The following is a 5,912-nucleotide window of genomic DNA, read 5'->3' on the forward strand; positions in this document are numbered from 1 at the left end:
ACCCTAGGGCTCAAACAACCTCAAAAGTCTGTCTTATATATATCCCAAATCAAATCAAACTCGAAGGAGTCCAACATTCCTAAAATTTGGACAGCATGTCCCCTACATTTCCTTACTTTTCCATCCTGCAAGCAACATCAATTCATCTCAAATCAACCACATACACATTATAGACTATAGAATACACCTTTCGGCACAATAAGCACAACTGAAACTACACTTATCGGATTGAAATGAATCTTATGGCATTTCGAAACCAAAATATAAATCTAAATTTCTTATGAAGACCTCCAAAGCCAAATCATGCATTTTCATGGTCAAAAATGGAAAACGCCACGAAAATAGAAATCTGTTCGCGAAACAGGGTTCATGGACAGTCAAGGGTATTTCTATCATTTCACATGCTACAGTACTCTAATTGAGCTGAAATTTTGCAGGCAGTTAGTTAACATCATTTGTTACAACTTTCATGTTTTAACCTAAGCCTGATTCGGCCTCTAACATGCACTAATAAAGCCGGTCAGAACAGGACAAATTGGAACCCTAAAGCTGAAATTTTTCGCAAATAACCGCAATTAACGCACAAGGAATCCATTTAACACAATTTAGAGTCATCAATCCAAGGGCCAATCATAATCATCATATGAAAACAGAAAAATTTTCAAAAAATCAGAAATTTAGTTAACTCCACTTTAATCCATGAAATCTTCCACAAAGTAGCATCTATAACAACTATAAGCCACTACTTATCAATTAATTGAAATAAAGAGGAAGTTTGTAAGCAAAGTACTTTGACACCTCAAGAAATATGATAACTTAGGATTTTTCTTTCCAAAACAACTCCACCAAGACCTTGAAACTCCCTTAGCAAGTCACTTTAGTGGACTAATTCAAGGTTTAATCGGTTGGATTTCAAAATTTGTGCAAGAAATGGAAGATATAGTTGAAACTTTCTTTTCTTTTCTCTCAGGTGAGGTTCGGCCAAGAAGGATAGGAAATGAAGATGATTTGGGTCAAAATTATTCTTTTAGTAAAGGTAAGAAAGTTAGGCAAGTCAACCGTCAAATCGGGTCGCGACACATGACACTCTTAATGGTTCAAACTTATCCTTTTGTCTCTCCAAAATTAAACCATCTAAATAATCTCTAATTATCTCTTAACACCTAATAAATTAATTCCGGTATACAAAATGTAACCTAATTGGTCGAATTTAGCGCACTTAACGCCATTAGTTGGTCCCACGTCCAATATACACTTCTAATATCTCATGAACTAATTTATACTAGAAAAATAATTTAAAAACTATATTTCCTTATAATAATATCGCTAAAGTTAACATAATAACAAAAATATAGAAAACGGGTGCAAAGAAATAAAATAAGACCTAAAAATTCAGAAAATTTTCGGATTCTCACAAAATGGGAAATACCAAAATCTCTTGAAAATAGCAGAAATTTGAGGAAAGCTAAACATTCGACCTGTTCAAGGTTGATGGCTCTAGGGGATATCCTTTCAGCCATTCCCGCATCGATTTGCCCCAGATGATTTCATGGACATGGATGAAATGTTTGAAGCCATCTGAGGTTCCAGCCCCTTCCACACTTGGGCAAATTCACATTCAAGGAACATGTGTTGTTCGGATTTCACTGCACAACCACAACATTTACAGACTGTTATCATCTTTCCAAGCCTCGCTTGAAGATTCTGTCTGATAAGTCATAATTTGTTGCTTAAATTATTATTATTTTTTCCTTGATTTTAGTCAAATATTGTATTAATTGATAGATTTTACTTATATTTGGTGTTTCATATCAATTATAGGGTGTTGGAGCGAAAAGTGGTTAAATGAAGATTTTTTTGATGATTTGCATGTGGGCAAACCTACGTTCGGGATTCAAAATCGAAAAGTCGGGATTGATATTGGACAGTTTCCCAATCCAAGTCAAATTTCAAAACTTGACAGCTGCTGAAGTTTCCTATTTCTTTGCATTCTACGTCAATCTCGAGCAATTGGGAGAGCTTTTAGGAAATTGAATTGTAATAGGAAACTCTTTAGGAATTTGATTGGTATTAGGAAACCAATCAATTAAGCAATTCGGCAGAAAGAATTCGGATATAGCTCTTGCTTAGGAACAAAGCATAGTAATTCTTATTTTTCTGGACCGATGGAGAGGAAGACAATGGGAAAGTTTCGAACAGATTTTTACATGACTTGTTCTCCGTTAATGGAGAACTAATTTCATATTTCTAGTCAAGGGACAACTGAAGATTTGGTTCAACGATAACTATAAGATCTAAATTATTTTAATTGCTTCATTCAATCATTGATATTTGTATGTTTTCTATTTTGCGTTGCTATGATTATTGTGTGTGATTGAATAAGTGCGTAATATTTAATTATTCACGTAATTTATTTGCTAATTAGAGTAGTTGAATCCGTAATTGTTTGACTATTCCAATCCCGATAGCAACTGATATAATTGGATTTGTATTAGAGAAACGTACAATCTATTTCAAAGAAACTCTCGTAGCGTGCTTATTGATTAGAGTAGGGTTTTTCTAGTTTTTAATGCAATTAGAGAATAAAATCCTATGATCGTACGTAGGATTATTCCTAAATTAGGAAAATAGTCAATGGTCGTACCTTGACTATCGAAACAATAAGGACAGACAGACTGTCAGATCGTATCGGCAGTTAAAAACCTACTTATTAATAAATGTTGGAATTATAATTGCAACAATGATCAGTTGCATGAACCATTTCTGAAGTGTATCCTTGATTAGAGTTTTTCTCATTATCTCTCTCTCTTAATTATTTTTTCGTAGTCGATTAGTTTAGTTAATAATTCATTAGTTTTTAATTCTCAAAACCCCCGTTTATCCTTGACTTGAAAAGGAACAAATTTTCCTCAGTCCCTGAGGATAGGACCCTATTTGTCCTATATACAAATTAACAAGTTTTCGTGAATAAATTTTGGTATATCGAATCTAGCAAATTCTTTGGAGTCAGGGTGAATATGGTTGGCAATTTTCGACACGATTTGAAAACACGACGCGAAGCTAATACGAAATTAATGGGTTTGGATTAAGGTTTCAGTGGTTCGGTCACAATTGGGTCGAACCCGATGAACCCGAAAATAAACATGTCGATTTCGGGTCAACCCGTGGGTGACCCGATATGACCCGTTTATGAATTAAAAATAATTTAATAAATATAAAAATTATTTGATCTAACTAAACTAAGTTATTACTTTTTTTCAAAGGCATTCATTACTTAATTCTAAATGAATTTATTTAACTTGTGTGAAGTTGAAATTATTATATTTGGACAAATAATATATTATATTATATTTTACTTTTATATTGATTTAATTTAATTTATATTTGATTTGGGATAAAACACTTTTACGGTGTTTAATTTATTTTAGATTTGGTTTGGGATTATTTATTTAAATTTTTATTACTTGATTATGTAATTAGTTTTGTGAGAAATTGATTTTATTAGAAATTATAGTGGTAAATTAATAAATTAAAATTAAGTTTCGAATCATTTCAAATCGACCCGTCAATCCGAAATTTTCGGGTTTGTGTCAGGTATCCTGACCCGTTTTGGGTTGACGGGTCAGGTTCGAATCAGCATATTTTCTTTTATACATGAGTCTCAACCCGACGCGCCAACCCGAATTCGACCCGATTGCCACCCCTAAGGGTGAATTTAGTAACCCATTGCACATTTAGAGTCCCTACTCCAGTACTAGAATTGACTCGGAACTGCTTTTGTTGACAAATAGGATTAACATTATTATTATTGCACAAACTCAACACCTGTCACTGTCCTCCACACAAAAATTTTGATCTTTGGAGAAACATTTAATTTCCAGAGATTCTTGTCTTTAACTCGCGAAGATGCTTCTTCCTCACCTTTTATCTGCTTCTTGATTTTCCTTGCTAAGTAATTAGCAGATTTAATCATTGAACCCTTTAAATCACCACAATACTACAAAATAAACGAAAGTGTGTAATTGCTGCAGAGACTAGAATAGGGCTACTTTTAGATAAACCAAGAAAGTAATATAGGCCGCAAAGCTATAGCATTTAAATAAGAACCAATCAAATATTGGACCATACATACCACACTTCCTTAATCGACACTTTCAAGATTCCACAAATCAGAGCATGTTATGAGTAAGTTGTTATTATTGTGTATATGCATGTCTAAAATTAATTTTACTAAATAAGTACTTTTAATTTATTACAATAACTTGTGAGAAACTTAAACACTTTTTTGTAAGAAAGAAATAGTAGTATATATTTAAGCATCTTAAACAAAGGGCCTGTTTGGAACCTTGATTTTTTACCAAGTTTGTATAATAATAGTTTTTTAACAACTTTTGCTACAGGAACCCCAAAAACCTTCACAAAGTTTTTTACCTACACAATTCAAAATACCCAAAACACAAAAAAAAAAATTCCCTTCCCTTTTTCTTCTTCTTCCTCCCCCACCCCAACCCCCCACCACCTCCGTCGCCGGTTCCGGCGCCGATCACCTCTTCCTTGCCGGTCTTCTTTTTTTTTTCCTTTCTCCCTATCCCCCTCTTCCTCCCCTGCCATCCTCCCTTGTTACAGAGTTCGGTTGCACAATAAAAACCTCCATCCAGGAAATCAAAGAAATGACAATCCAAGAGTAAGATTTCCCTTTGCAAGATGGGGAATAGTTTTAGCATTAACGTCTTTTACTGATCTAACAAGAAAGACATCTTTCCTGGCGCCTTTTTCTGCTCCCAAATAGAAACTCAAATGCCAGACTGGGTAGTACTAGTGCGGGAAAACGGTTCAGGCTGCCGCCTTCCTTCAGTTGGCTTCGCGCTGCACCGGGGGAGGGTGAGAGTGGCGGGGGAAGGGGAGGAGAGGAGGGAGAAGGAAAATTGCAAAAAAAAAAAAAATTTCCTGTTGCTGCTTCATCTGCCGGCAAGAGAGAGGATAGGGAGAGGGGTGGCGGGGAGGGAGAAGAGGGGTGGTGGGGGAGAGGGTGGCGGGGGAGAGGGGAAAAATGGGGTGGCGGGGAAGGGAAGAGGAAGGGGAGAGGGGTGGCGGGAGAGGGGGGAGAGAAAAAAAGCAAAAAAAAAAGAAAAGAAAAAAGTTGTTGCTGTTGCTGCTTCATTAGCAGTTTTCGAAGAGGGAACAAGGGAGGGGGAAGGGGAAGGGAGAAGAAGCGGGAAGGGAGAAAGGAAAAGAAAAAAGAAAGAAAGAAAAAAAAGAAAAAAGAAAAAAGAAAAAGAAAGAAAGAAAAGGAAAAGAAAAAAAGTTTTTTCATCTCACAAAAATTTTTCTACAACTTCTACAGTGATCTACAGTAAAGTTTTATACAAACACCCAAAAAACTCATCTTCCAAACAGGTCCTAAAATTTTTCATTGCATTTTTCTCAAACTCGGTATTAGATCGCAACAAGAATGTAGAGGAGGAAGAAAACGGAAATCTAAGCATAATATGGAGAACAAGAATAATAAAAGAAGAAAAGGATTTGCCGAAGCAATTTATAGATTTTGTGAACATAGGAAGTGAATCACTGCTGATCTCTAATTAAAGAAATAACGTGCAATTAAACCTAAATAGAACTTTGCGTGTATTATAATTCTATTTCTAACCTTCTGTTCCCATTTCCTACATTACCCACCCAAAAATAAAAGGAAATAAGGGTATAATAGTTATTAAAATATTCACCCATGGAAATAAAATGAATTGTCTACTTTTATCCACCCAAAAATAAAAAGAAACCAAGGGTATAATAGTCATTACAACGTTTCGCTTCCTTTAAACAATGAAAACCGTCAAGGGCAAAAATGGAAATAAAGAATCCTGCACCGCCGCTGGAACACCGTAAGAGTCCGAGGTATGACGAGTTCAGCAGTT

Source organism: Coffea arabica, chromosome 1e (genome assembly GCF_036785885.1).
Source record: "Coffea arabica cultivar ET-39 chromosome 1e, Coffea Arabica ET-39 HiFi, whole genome shotgun sequence".
Taxonomy (NCBI): Eukaryota; Viridiplantae; Streptophyta; class Magnoliopsida; order Gentianales; family Rubiaceae; genus Coffea; species Coffea arabica.